The sequence below is a fragment of the Balaenoptera borealis genome (genome assembly GCF_965194805.1).
Source record: "Balaenoptera borealis genome assembly, chromosome: 1".
Classification (NCBI taxonomy): domain Eukaryota; kingdom Metazoa; phylum Chordata; class Mammalia; order Artiodactyla; family Balaenopteridae; genus Balaenoptera; species Balaenoptera borealis.
The window spans coordinates 140,215,179-140,230,452 of record NC_138860.1 but is presented as its reverse complement, the minus strand read 5'-3'; the positions used below and the strand labels follow the sequence as shown (position 1 = coordinate 140,230,452).

Genomic DNA, 15,274 nt, shown 5'->3' with positions numbered 1-15,274 from the left:
TCAGTCATCAGCTCATCATTCTGCCTCATTGCCACACTCCTAAATCCATCCCAAAATACCAGGGTAGAATGGTTATCTGTGGACTTTTAAAAATCATTTGTTAAGCTGTTTAATAGTTGAAAGAGTAAATACTCTAAGAAACTGTGACTTCCCCACCTTTGACTCCTAATAAAGGGTAGAGCAGGAGAAAAATCATTTGTTGAGCAACTACTACATGCTATACACTTTGAATACTTAATTTCATTTAATACTCTCAATGAAACCAGCAAACTAGGTATTAGCCAACCCTCAGATGCAAAAACCACTGCATCTCTAATGCCAAGCAAAGTCTCTGAGAAACACTAAGAGTTCAATAAATGTTTATTGAATTAATGAAAGTCACCTTGACTGAGGTTACAGAGCTAGTAACTGGAAGAGGTAGGATTCAACCCTAAGACTGACTCCATGGCTTTTAATGCTCTTTCCTCTACACCAGGGGTCAGCAAACTTTTTCTGTAAAGGGCCAGAGAGTAAATTTTTAGGCTTTAAGGGTCACACAGTCTCTACTGCAACAGCTCAACTCTGCCATTGCAGCACAAAAACAACCATAGACAATACAGAAACTAATGAACGTGACTGTTCCAATAAAACTTTATGGATGGATACTGAAATTTGAATTTTATATAATGTTCACATGTCATGAGATATCATTCTTCTTTTGATTTTTCTTTCCAACCATTTAAAAGTGTAAAGTCGTTGTTACCTTATGGGCTGTACAAAAATGGATAGTGGACTGGATCTGGCCTGCAGGCCATAGTTTGCCAACCCCTGCTCTACACCAGGCTACCTCCCAAGCTCCCAACTCTCTTAGGTCCTCCCCCCCCAAACAAATGGAATGCATGGAATTCAGATGGTAGAATTTCAGATCTTGATCAATTAAATGAGATCAGATCTTTCAACTGCCTGTGAAACTGTGCAGGCAGTGGCCTATCTTCCCCAAAGCACATGGAAATCCATGACTTCTCAGGCCCGGTATACACAATGCCTCTCCTCTAACCATAGCTCTGCACGCTGACTTTCAAAAAAGTTCTAGATTATTTCAGGATTAAGTCAGGCGCTAAATAATAAAGTTGGTCCATTCCAAGAGAGCAATTATCTAATCTGTTAATGAAAGAGCAGTCACATATCATAGCAAAATCTCATCTGGTGTATTCATTACAGGCAAAATTAAGATAAGTGAAACTTGCTTTATGTCCTTATTAAGTCAGGAAAATGACTACATATATTTTCCAGATAAGAGGCTGTTTAGAAGATGAACCTCTATGATATTTTACAGATGTAGCTTTCATTTTCTTTTTTTTTTCCACTTTTTTCCAGCTTTATTGAAATATAATTGACATAACATTATGTAGGTTTAAAGTGTACAATGTGATCATTTGATACACACATATATTGTGAAATATTTACCTCAATAAGATTAGGACATTCCTCAGCTCATCTCACATAATTATCTTTGTTGTTGTTGTTGTTAGCGTGAGAATGTTAAAACTCTACTCTCATAGCAACTTCCTAGTGTATTTATTGAAAGGAAATGAAATCACTATCGCAAAGATATATCTGCACCTTCATTTTCTTTTTACCAAGGAAATTCAGAATAACTTGCCTTACTGTAAATCACAGTAACTCTAGTTGTTTTTTTCTCTCTCCAAATGAGACATTGCCTGACATCTAACATGTGGTAAGATCTGAGAAAACTTTCCACAGATTGGTAAAATTCTTTCTACATGAATATGTAATGTAATCTTCTTGTTAAACAAGAATAGATAATTTCTCCCGAAATGAATGCAATAAAGGGGCATAGAAAGAATAAATAATTCTAATACTGTTCTTTAATTCTGCTTGTAATTTTCCAAATTCCAGACTGATGGCAGCATAGTGGGCCTATTCTACTACCACTATTTCAAAATGTTCAGCCTGGGGGAAATCCACAGGGACAGTAGTTACTAAAAAGCCCAAAAAAATGCAGTAAGCTTCCATCATTTTATAGCAAAAGAAAGTCATTATTTGTCTATATTTGTCTATCTTACTTATGCCTGCATTCAACAAACATTTACTGAGCACCAAGTATGAGGCCAGGCATTATTCTAAGTGCAATAGGGGAATCTTATAAAAATATAATCTTCATCCCCAAGGAACTCAGAGTTTAATTAGGGAGAAGATGCTGCTGAGATGATAATGTTAATTATGTCAAGCACATAATCACTGTTGAGATGTGTGGCACTGTGCTAAATGATCTACTTACAAAATATCATTTAATGTGACCCCCACCCAAATAACTTATGAGATGGGTGTTATTATTATTCCCACTTTACGGATTAAAAAATCGAGGTTTAGATAGGCTAATTAGGCCATGGGTTTTTTTTTAAATTTAATTTTTATTTTATATTGGAGTATAGTTGATTTACAACGTTATGTTAGTTTCAGGTGCACAGCAAAGTGATTCAGTTATATATATACATATATCCATTCTTTTTCAGATTCTTTTCCCATATAGCTTATTACAGAATATTGAGTAGAGTTTCCTGTGCTACACAGTAGGTCCTTAATGATTATCCATTTTATATACAGTAGTGTGTATATGTTAATACCAAACTCCTAATTTATCACTCCCCCCCACTCTGCACCTTTCTCCTTTGGTAACTATAAGGTTGTTTTCAAAGTCTGTGAGTCTGTTTCTGTTTTGTAAATAAGCTCATTTGTATCATTTTTTTTAGATTCCACGTATAAGTGATATCAAATGATATTTGTCTTTCTCTGTCTGACTTACTTCACTTAGTATGTGGACCTAGAGATTACCATACTAAGTGAAGTAAATCAGACACAGGCCATGGTTATATAGCTAGTAAGTAGGTAGGTCTGGGATATGAATCCAGGAAGACTGACTCTAGAGCCTGCTAAACTGAAAGTTGTATATCAATAACCATAACACAGTGTTGCAAGTGGCAAATGTTCTAAAACAGCGGCAGATAAAATGTAACAAAATTTGAAGGGAGAGGTAATTTGACTAAGGCAAATCAAGGGAGACTTCATGGCTCTGGGATGGAGGAAATTTTGAAATGGGGAGAAGGGAGGAAGGAAATTCTAGGAAGAGAGGACGGCATGAGCAATGGCACAAAGATGGGAAACAGAGGACCATGTTTAGGAAAAAGCAGATAAGTCCAGTTTGGTACCAACTATACATTAATGGGTGAAAGTTAAAAAGACAAGCGAGGTTTTACTCACAAAGACCATTAAAACTAGACAAGTAGACATTTATATGCTACTTTAGAGTGTACCAGACTCTATGAGGCAGCTAATATCTTCATTTTATAAAAGAGAAAATTGAGGTTCAGAGTGACAGAGTTACCAGCCCAGGGTCATGCAGTCAGTAAGTTTTAGATCTCATTAATTTATTCAAAAGATATTCATTAGCCCAGGTACTGTGCCAGGTACTAAAGACAATTATGAACCGGACATAGTCATTGTCTTCACAGCACCGCCAGTCTAGGTAGGAAAGACAACCATTATAAAGCAGATCAGTGCAATCAACTGTGGTGTGCGCTACAGTGGATTAAGTGTGAGGTGCTCTGTGAGCCTCATAGCCCAGGACCCACCTGGAGACAGGGGAGGCCTCAAGTGTCATTTAAGCCTAGACTTGAAAGATGCACAGGAATTAGCTTGATACTTGGGGTGGGGTTGCGATGGGCATATGGTTGAGAGGAATATTCCAAGTAGAGCATTTCAGGTATGCATGAAGGCCCAGAGGAGAGAGAAAATGTGACATCTTCCAGACAGTGAGAAGTTTAAAGGAAAGAGTCCAGAAAGCAGAAGCTGGAGAAGATAGTAGACACCAGATTCTGAGGACAGAGGGGCACCCATTGAAAGTTTTTAAGCAAGAGATGGGAGGATAGGAGAGGTGCTATGGTTAGATTTAGGTATCAAAAGGACAGAAAGCTGTGAAAGAGAGCTAGGAATAGATAGGATAGGACAGAGGCCAGTCTGAAGGCATTTGGAACTCAAACCAAACATTATTTGACTCAAAGATCACTTTCTACTCTTTCTCTGGAGACTGTAGAGCATCTGTGAAGCTTTAGAGGAGGTGAGTGACATCAACAGATCTATGTACTGAAAAGATCAGACTGAAGCAGCATGGATGACTCACTCGTTCTTTTCTTCCTTTTTCTTGTTTTTAAGTCAATAAATATTTGTCAAGCTCCTATTACATGCTACACACTATGCAGTAGTTTTAGGCCTGGAAATAGGAAGAAGGTGTGTCATTAGCAGGGATACAAACACTTTTTTAAAGTCTGTTGTCTAATATTCCTTGAAGACCCAATTTGAAAGCCCTCATTGCAAAAAGCTTTCCCTGTCTCTGCCCTTCCAGTTCAATTTAAGACTTTCTTAGCATCGCCACTTAGTCTGTTCTATGAAATCACACAACCCTGCTGCCATTATTTCAGAATCATTCACTAATTGCTGCACACATGTCTTATCTCAAGTGTTCCTCAGGACTTTCATCTGCATTGTTTTTAAGTTCTGGACACAAACAAATGTTTAGCTAAGAGGCCTGAGAGATTGAATGAATGAATGGACAGAATTGCAAGAGGACAATCTTTGAATGTTTGCTACTCTATTACGTCTTATCACCGGTTCCATTCTCCTCATTATTCCTGAAGACAGTAGTTACATACACTACTGCATAACTTACAGTGGTGTAATTTTAAAAATTAAAAAAACAATCAACCCTGTACATACCATAATATCTCCCCCAATCATTACAAATTCTTGCTTCTTATAAGGTACATGGAGGAATTGCCTTGGGTTATAAACACCATGGTGGCTGGTATTGTAAAAGAACAAGGAAATTCAAGAGAGCAATAGATTCATATCCAAAATATTTACAAAACACCTGCTGTGTGTAAGACATGCTTTGTATCTGCTATGAACCTATTTTCTACAGGGAAAAGAGAACATTCATTAACTCTTTGGAAAAAAAAAAAGAAGCTCTTCGTAGGTGCCAGGAAACATGCTAGGAGTGGTATTTGCATTATTTCATTTTTAAGGCTTCATAGTAAAGCAGTAGGATACAGGCAGGTATTTCTTCTACTGCTCAAATTTTTACCTGACTATTGGATATACCTTGATTGATTGAACGGGGGAATAGATTTTGCATCATGTGAACTTTAATTGGTCATTACACAGTTATAATAGGGAATTATCACCTCACCTTAAAAAGCTGGTATCCCAAGAGTAGGGTAACATTCAGCAGCTTTGTTTGAGCAGCTGGCATAACTTACTTGGCTTTACGTTCTCTTGTTAACTGTTTGTAGTTATGAGCTATGCTGCTGTTTATTTCACAGGCCTAGAAATCTATTGCTTTTGACTGATTTTATGTTTTGATCATAATTTGGTGACTTTTAGGTTTGTTTCTGTTCTGTTTTGATCCCTCAATTTACGATTTTTAGCTTGCAATAACAAAATATACTAGTTTCCAAGGGTTGCCGTAAAAAATTACCACAAATTTGGTGGCTTAAAACAATAGAAATTCATTTTCTCACAGGTCTGGAGACGGAAATGTCCAAAATCAAGGTGTTGGCAGGACTGGTCCGCCCTGGAGGCTGTGAGGGAAAATCCATTTCTTACCTCTCCCCTAGCTTCTGGTTGCTCTCAGGAATCCTGGGCGCTCCTTGGCTTGTAGATGCATCACCTCAACCTGTCTCTGTCTTCACATGGCCTGCTCCTCTGTGTCTGGATGTCTTTTCCTCTTCTGTCTCTTATAGAAATATGTGTCATCAGATTTAGGGCTCACCCAATTCATCCAGGATGATATCATCTTCAGATCCTTAACTCAATTACATCTGCAAAAATCCTTTTTCCAAATAAGGTCACATTCACAGGTGGGCATATCCTTTGGGGTGGCTGGGGGAGTGGCATTATCTACTCATAACAATACTTATAGCTATTTTTTTTTAACACAAACTTTAAAGTTGCAAACCCCACAAGAAAAAATAAAATAATTGTTATTACAAGTTAAATATTCTAGCTCCCAGCCTGTTTTTCCTCCACTGAAACAATTGTTTTATAATGAAACTGTTGTTATAGGTGAATAAATAATTCATATAAATGAATAAATAACCCAAGCTTTCAAAGGCTTGAAACTAGTTGTTAATGTCTGAAAAGCCCTCAAAATAATACCTTACGTATAGCATATGTTATCTGAGTTAGATAAATAATAAACAATGTGTTACAGAGAAGCAGAGTGTATTACTGTCCCATTTTTCAGATGAAGTAATAAGGAGCTCAGTGAGGTTCATTACTAGCTCAAATGGTGACAGGCTATGATTCAAACTCACATTGTCTGACGCCAAAGCCCACGTGTCCTTGCATGGGCTGCACCAAGGTGTCCTTGGGGAAGCTGGGAGGAAGCAGGCTGAAGGTCACCATGACTCTGCTCACACTAACCCTCAGGGTTGATCCACCAGAGAAGGGATGTTCACCAGAGAAAGTTCTGGGGCCAAGTCAGGTCAGTTACCATGAAACTGATCTGAAATTCACTGATGTGTAAGAGACCTGAAAATCTGTGGGGAAAAAGAGACACAAACTGGGGGCTGGTGGAACAAAAAAGGGATTCGATGCAAAATAGAAAACCTGGTGAGGCACTGGCTGTCATTGAGGAAGTGGAATTAGGTGAAAATAGAGAATGTGATGAGTCTTTGGGGTGACGAGTGCCCCCAGCCATCCAGTAGCTGAGGCCTTCACGGGCCAGGCCTGCCTGCAGAACAAACTTGATAACACCTTCTTCATAAAGGCTGAGTGAAGATACACCCCAACCATGTCCAAGGTATAGGAGAGGTGCCTCACTTCCCCCACAGTACAGCACACAAGGAAGAAAGAACAGGAGAGAAGGAAATCAGATAGGTTATGTTTCATAAAGAAATGCAAAAGGTAGGCTCTGGAAACACACACAATCAGTGCTTGTTTAGAAACATGTGCTCTCTTCTACTTTTCTAAATTTTCCAAAATTTCTATGCATAATATATTCTCATTTTATAGTAGAAAAGCAATAACTATTTTAAAGGCGCTCTATTTTAAAGTGAACATTCTTTGTAGGCCACATAACTTTGATGGGAACTCAAATGGTATCAGCTGAGAACTAACAGAGGTCAAGAGGGAATAGGTAAAACATGTAAAACCTTCAAGATAAATAATCATAGTAATAAAGAGTCCATGGCATTTTGGTAAGGTGACTATATCTGTTATGTTAAGAGCTTTCATTAGGAGAAGGAGGATATTAAATGAAATGATGAAGGAGAGGAACAGCTAAATGAATATTTTGAATCAGTATTTATTGGAGAAGACAATGGGGAAATTCCTGTTCCAAGGACACATTTTATGGCAAAGCAGAAAATGGCCTTGACAGAGATTCTTCAGTCTCTGAGGAGAAAGGTACGGAGCACCTTGAGGGATTCTGTGCAGTAAATCACCAGGACCAGATGGTATTCATCCATGGGTTCTGAATGAGATAAAATGGGAAATCATGAGTTCATCAGTGACAAGGATATATAATAGATGCTTAAAAACAGCCCATATCCCTGAAGATTATGAAGTCATTAATATGGTATCACATATGTGTGATGTGTGGGGTGTGTGAGTGTATATGTGTGTGTTCCTTGCATGTTTCGGGGCCTTTGGGAAGAGAGGATGAGGGGGATTTTCTTTCAGAACCAGGAAAGATTCCCTGATGAAACAAAGGACAGAGGAGATTTAGGTAGTGGAAAGAGCATCAAAAGCTAAGAGACCAAATATTAGAGATGTTTAATAACGTTTAAGCAGTTAAGCAGTTATTTTCCAGGTACTGTGAGAGATGCTGGGGATATAAAGATGAATAAACATGCCCTCTGTCTAATAGGAAGGCTTACAGCCTACTGACTTGGTTATTTTCATGGTCCTGCTATAGGCTTGGGATGGCAATTGATGCTATAATGTAGCATCTTCCAACACTATTAGAGGATACAAGAAACATCTGGTAATTTTTTTCTCCCTTACAAAATCATAAAGTTTCAGATTGTTTGGCAAAATCTGGGGGCCTGATAAGCAAGGATAGACATTCACCTCTCATAGGCGCCAATTTCTAGATCCTAAGAATTATCTAGTATAATAATAATGAATGGCTAAAATGTATTGAGTGCTTACTCTGTGCCAGGATCTTGCTCAGCTCTTTACCTATATCATCTCATTTAATTCTCATAACAGTTGATAAGTAGTAGCCCTAGAATTTTAATCTTTGTAGTCCAATTCCAAAGTTCACATTTATAGCCATTACTCTATACTGTCTCTCTCTATGTATGTTTTACTTATAAAAGGGAATCAAAAGTTTCACAAAGCAACTCTTGCCCTTTTTACATTTGATTCTCTTCTCTTTCATTAAAAGGATGATGGTCCCAAATCCCCAAATTGATTTCATGGCCTCCAATGGGTCATAGCCTATAGTTTGTTCAGAGAATAGGAGTAAATAAGTAAATAGCCACATTCTCTTTGACTTTGAGGAATTATAAAGCTAAATGAAAGCTCATACAGTGATAAAGGTGACTCAGACCACTTTTAAATTGCCTTGAACCATTTCAAGATGTTTTTAACATGGGGAGGAGGCATGTTTCTTCCACTCTCTCATGTTCTCCCCTAAGTACATGTTGAATTAAAATCCTCTAGCTTCTTTTATTGGGTAGAGTCCCCAAAGTTAAAAAGTTATTACTAGGACTTCCCTGGTGGTCCAGTGGTTAAGACTTCGCCTTCCAATGCAGGGGGTGCGGGTTTGATCCCTGGTCAGGGAGCTAAGATCCCACATGCCCCAGGGCCAAAAAACCAAAACATGAAACAGAAGCAATATTGTGACAAATTCAATAAAGACTTTAAAAATGGTCCACATTAAAAAATAAAAAATAAAAAGTTATTACTTACACTGATCTGAAATCTGACCACCTAAAACATCTCCCCACTGATTCTAGTTCCACCCCTTGGAGACACACAAGAATATTCAAGTAATTCTCCTACTCAACATCCTTCAAATATTTGGAATGCATTTATGTTCCCTCCTGGATGTTTTCCTCTTCAGAAGAAAGATTTTTAGATCTTTCAACTATATGTGAAGACAGAAAATCCAATCTAAATTGGCCTAAGCAAAAAGGGGCTTCATCTGCTCATATAGTAGAAAAGGCCAAGAACTGTTCTAGCTCCTGGCATGGCTTGATCTGGGGCCAAAGTCACGTGTTCAGGATAGACTTTCTATCTCTCCCAGCATTGCCCTCCTCCATGTTCGTTCCGGGCCACCTTGTAATATGGGGGAAGCAGCCCCAGACCTTGTATCTTCTCATGAATAAAGTCCAGCAGGAAAAAGTGAGTTTCTTTCAAGCAAAACTTCTCTTTTCAGCAAAACTTCTCTTCCATGTCATTGGCTCTGATTGGGCCACATGCTGAAACTTCCAGCAATTATTGTGGCCAGTGGCATTAAGTGCTTTGATCAGCCAAGCTTAAGTCACATGCTTACCTCTGGAGACCTATGGACGAGAGAGTAGAGGTGTGGTCTTCAACAGGGAGATTTCAGGGGTTGAGTATTTGTAAATAGAAGCTGGGTCATAAAAAGGCAATAGCTGCCCATTAGACACTGGTGCTCACATTTCATAGTTCCAAACCACTTCATCACAGCGGCCTACCAAACAGCAAAATTCAACCTTTCACTTAGCCTTGGAACTTGTCACATGTTGTGGGAAGAGGGACTGGGGCTAAGCCAGAATGCCCCAGTTATGTCTACTCATACTCCAAGGGGATGCTCCAACCAAGTAGTAACTCCTTCTTTTTCCTCAGCTGTCACCTGCCCTTTCCTTGTATCTTTCAGGCAGAAATAGTCACTCCCTTCACAGAGCTCCTAAAGGCACTTCTACTATACTGTAGTTATTCGTGTTACAGGCTTATGTTCCCCTTGACTGTGAGTCCCTTGAAGATAGGAATTTTAAAAATATGTTTCTGTATTTCTCACACCCAGAAAAATACTTGATAAAGGAGACATATAATGTTTTTTTGAATGAATTATCCCGAGAGCATGGAAGAAGACATCCCACACAACTCTGTGAGCATGAAATCAACCGGCATCTTTCTCAGTCTGAGTGGGTCTCAGTAGCCACACCCATAAAGTCACTGAAAAAATGCTTCAGATTCCCTGACACACTGAGGCATGGATGGTAACAAAACAAAGCTGAGCATTAGGCATAGACAATCCAGGAAGGCAGGAAATTATCAGGCAGACTAGGAATTGCAGTGATGACATATTTAGAAAGCTAAGTCCAAAAAATATCACAAATGTTAGAGGTTGCAGTCAGTGAGAACTCAATCACTTATAGCATTGGTAGGAACTGAGCTAAGGACTGATTCTGTTCACTCTGCTTCTTTTTAAACTGCCAGGGTGGCCAGGAAAGGGAAGAAGCGTAGGGATGAGTCTGGAGAAAACTGACCATGACTACGGCCAATGTAGGATGTGATTTCCTACCCTCAGCTGAGGTGGGAAGAAGAGACTCAACAATAGGTATTTACTAAGCAACCTGTGCTAGTTACTAAGGCTACGATGATGAATAACACAAATACAATCCCCCATCGCTAGATTTGCATGCCCTTGGCCAGAGCTGCAAAAATTACTTTACCCTCTCTCGCATACGTTAAGGCTGAGGCAATACTTACAAAATGCATTAAGCTCCTCAGAGAAAGAAGTTATCTAAATGAAGATACACTTAACTGAGAAAATCATTGTGTTTATTAATCTTTCAAAGCACCAATGTTATGCTAGCAGGATGCTGATGATGTCAATGTTATGATTTATTTGCCTCAAATAGAAAGTCAAGCCAGAAAAGCAAACATGAAAATAGAAGCTACCCTTAAACCAAGACCCATGCCCATAGCAATGTTACTACATGTCCACGGGTCACCGGTCACCCACCTGTAGGAATGAAATCAGAGCCCTGCCCCTGGCCGCACTTCCTCTGCCACCCATCCCAGGCAATGAGTGTTGTTGCAGGGAGATGAGATGCCAAAGATGATCCTGATGCTTTCCTTTCTGCCTCTTAAAGATAATCATTATCCCTGGAATGACAATTTGTAAGCTCAACCTAATTACGGCCAAATTGATTAAGAGATGCGTAATCTAAGGATTAGCATTCAGGCAAATGCTGTGTAACTCAGCCACCAAGGACTCAGGAGGAAACAGCTGTTTTGTTCAGGAAGTTGTTTGGAATAAAAGAATGATTTTTGCCTTAGGAAATTATTTAGTATCATCCCTTTCTTATCTGAACTCCTAAGCTAGGAACTTTCCGGGATCAAATATTCCAAAGACAAGATTCCTGAGTCTGTGAGGAAGGAAACAGCATTATACATGTTGGAGACAGTCTTGGGCTCCACCCCTTCCTAACAAGGAAGCCGCCTGGATGCTCTTCGCTTCAGAATCATGCATAAAGTTCCCAGCACAGTACTTGGGAACTAATATTTCAATCAATATTTGTTCCTTTCCTTCCTTCCCTTGTCTCCCAGGACTCTTTATAGCTGCATGGTTTTTAGCCTCTAACTATTTAAGGTTAGTAAAAGAATAAAGTGTTTATTCTTTTTAGAAAAGGAAAGTTTCTTCTTTCGCTATGTTTCATGACATATAAGCATCTTTACCAAAAAGCCTAAGAATGATGATGAGAAAAACTAAAAGCAAGGTGAATATTTGTGTGGGTTCTCCTTGAAAGTTAAAAGGTCATTCTTTTATAGTAAGTTGATGAGGGGACAAGGAGGAAGATGAGGGAGACAAAAATGTATCTACTATGTGATAGACACTTAGCATATTTCACACATTACCTCCTTTAATTAGCATCTTGATACTTCAGTGACATCAAATCTCAGCTCTGCTCCCTCCTAGCTGTGTGAGGTTGGGCAAGTTACTTGACTTTTCTGTGCCTTAGTTTCAACATCTGTAAAATGAGGAAAATAATAGCACTTACATCATAGGGTTGTTAGAATTAAATGCGTCAATAATGTAAAACCCTTTGAATAGTGCCTGACGCATAGTAAGTATTCAATAAATGTTAGTTGTTGTCAAAAATCATAGGGAGAATGAGTATCAATAATAATATATAAAAGCCCTTAACATCAAGGGTGGCACATATCGGCTTCCCTGGTGGCGCACTGGTTGAGAATCTGCCTGCTAATGCAGGGGACACAAGTTCGAGCCCTGGTCTGGGAAGATCCCACATGCCACGGAGCAACTAGGCCCATGAGCCACAACTACTGAGCCTGCGCGTCTGGAGCCTGTGCTCCGCAACAAGAGAGGCCGCGATAGTGAGAGGCCCGTGCACCGCGATGAAGAGTGGCCCCCGCTTGCCACAACTAGAGAAAGCCCTCGCACAGAAACGAAGACCCAACACAGCCAAAATAAATAAATAAATAAATAAATAAATAAATAAATAAACCTTATAAATAAATCTGTCCAATCTTAGCCAGCTTTGACCACACAAAATAAGATTCCTTTAAAAAAAAAAAAAAAGGGTGGCACATAGTAGATGCTCAATAAATGCTACCTGTTATTACTTAGTAATAAAGTAAAATATGATTTTTAAAAGTACTCTCTTTCATCAAGTTTATTGCATATAGGAGCTGCCTCTGTGTCAAGCAGAAATATATGAATATCCATTCTGACTTTATTTTTTAGATTATCGAGTCAGAAGATAACAAGTTTCTTGCCCCCTTTATACTAAATCTCTTTCAGAGCCCATAGTGAGTTGGGTAAATGCTCTAATATCGGCCATTAGGCAGAATTTCCAAGGATAGCAATTCCTCAGTTCCCTCTCTGACCTTATCCCCATTTACTGTCATAAAACACCAAATCAATGCCTAACTGTTTCAGGGTGGGGATGGCAGATGGGGGTGTCTTCTCTCTATTTCTCACAACCCTCATCTTCTCTGTCCCTTTCCTATCTTCCCAGTTCTTTACCTACCACTCCTTTCAGTGCACACTAAGACTCAGCAAAACAAACAACTTGTAACACTCCACCCTCACCTTGGCTTCTCTCTGCATTTGAACTGGTTTATCCTAGCCCATAGGAGACATTCAGTGCATGTTTACTGGTTGAACAAAGGATTTTAAACTGCAGAAGAATCTACATACCAAGGAAACAGTATGCTATTCAGATTTGGCATCACTGCAAATATTTATCTTTAATCGCTTTTGCTTGTAGCTTCAAGTCGAGAAGAATACACATCTCTTAAACAATTTTCAGTATGTGACAGCAGAAATAGTTCCAGGTTACCATGTAAGCGGATACAAAAGCAGCAAATCTCATGGCATGGATAATATGAAAGGAATAGAATTGCTTAGAATACTTACAATAACATTGAACATGGAGGTTTGATTCAAAATGGACTTTTATACTATTCATATAGTAACTCATCCTCCAAAGTGCTCACACCCCCAGGTGCTGTGAGGAACACAAAGTATAAGTTAGATCTATTCTTTGCCCTCAAAGAGTTTATAATGCAGTTGTGGGGGAAGAAAAAGATACATGAGTGGGTTACAGAATATTTCAAGGCTAAACTGGTGGTACTGAGAAAGCACCTCTGTAATTCTGAGAAATGAATGATTAGTTTGAGCTAGAATTAAAAAGTACACAATAAGAAATGGAGTTCTCAAAGTACAAAAGTACTGTAAAATTCAGTTTAACCAGGTTAATAACTTTCCCCCCAAATTTATACTTTTATACATATTTCATGTAGGCTGTAGAATAATTGAGCTATGCTATACTCTACCTATATTCTTATGAAGACTATTAAAAAATACATATTCACATGAGCTACAAAGCTGTAATTCAACATTTCAACACTTATGGCTCTAAAAAAATTATAGAATTTTAGAGCTGATTCTAATTTCTGAACTCAAATGGAGCCAAACTCTTCTATTTCCCTTTCTAGAAAGTTAAGGAACACATAAAGCATTAAAATTATAATTAATTCATTAGTTCTTTAGATTATTAACCCAGTCCGAGGATTATTCAGCTTTCTTTATTCCTAATGAAGAGCTGCCTGATAAAACAAATGAATATACCAAAACAAAACAAAAAACAACAACAAAAAAAGAGCTGCCTGATTTCTAATCTGTACATATAAAGCACTTGGAAGCATTCTTGGTATGTAGTAAGCATTCAATAGTTACTACTGCTATTGCTGCTGCTGCTATTATTGTTATTGCTATTACTACTACTATTACGGCTACTGCTACTATTTGTCCGTCGTTCACTAGCGCTTGCCTACCCCCAGGACAGGGAACATAAATAAAAGGCCATGAAACTTACCCTAGACCAGGGGTTCTTTACTTGAAGTTCGAAGACCCTTGAATATGTGAACTTGGACAGAAAAAGTTTATATATTTTCTCTGATCTCTAACTGGAAAATAGTATTTCCTTCCATCATAAATGTAGATAACAAACCTTTGTCATCAGTAGAAATCACAGATATTTTCATGTTTTATAGTTATTACAGAAATATCATGTATGTTCATCAATACTTTTCACCGCTAGAACTTGTTACTTAATGCATTAATAAAGAAGCATAAGGACTTCCCTGGTGGTGCAGTGGTTAAGAATCCGCCTGCCAATGCAGGGGACACAGGTTCGAGCCCTGGTCCGGGAAGGTCCCACATGCCGCAGAGCAACTAAGCCCGTGTGCCACAACTACTGAGCCTGCGCTCTAGAGCCCGTGAGACACGACTACTGGGCCCGCATGTCACAACTACTGCAGCCCGTGTGCCTAGAGCCTGTGCTCTGCAACAAAGAGAAACCATGGCAATGAGAAATCTGCGCACCACAACGAAGAGTAGCCCTCGCTGGCCGCAACTAGAGAAAGCCCGCGCACAGCAACGAAGACCCAACGCAGCCAAAAAATAAATAAATAAATTTATTTATTTAAAAAAAAAATAAAGAAGCAAATTTAACACTACATCACAAATTGTTTTTTAAAATATTTTGATAGTTGCATATATAATATATAATTGACTTTCTTTTTAATTGCATATATTTTTATTAATTTAAAAACATGCCCAGAAAGATTTAGTAGGCTTCACCAGACTGCCAAAGGGGTCCATGGCACTAAAATGTCCAGGAACTCCTGCCCTAGCCATTCGCAGATAAAATCTTCATTGACACTATCCCCTCTGCCTGGAACTCCCTTCCCTCCTTTTACTATT

The 15,274-nt window shown here is 38.7% G+C and overlaps 1 long non-coding RNA gene across 1 annotated transcript in view; it reads right to left on the bottom strand.

The window, feature by feature from the left end:
- LOC309613422 overlaps positions 1-15,274 on the bottom strand; it is a 156,440-nt gene that overhangs the window by 98,491 nt on the left and 42,675 nt on the right. The window contains exons 2-3 of the long non-coding RNA XR_014235716.1: positions 11,899-12,011; positions 5,662-7,531 (exon numbers count right to left, since the gene is read on the bottom strand). This is a non-coding gene — a long non-coding RNA (uncharacterized lncRNA). The remainder of the gene's footprint in view (positions 1-5,661; positions 7,532-11,898; positions 12,012-15,274) is intronic.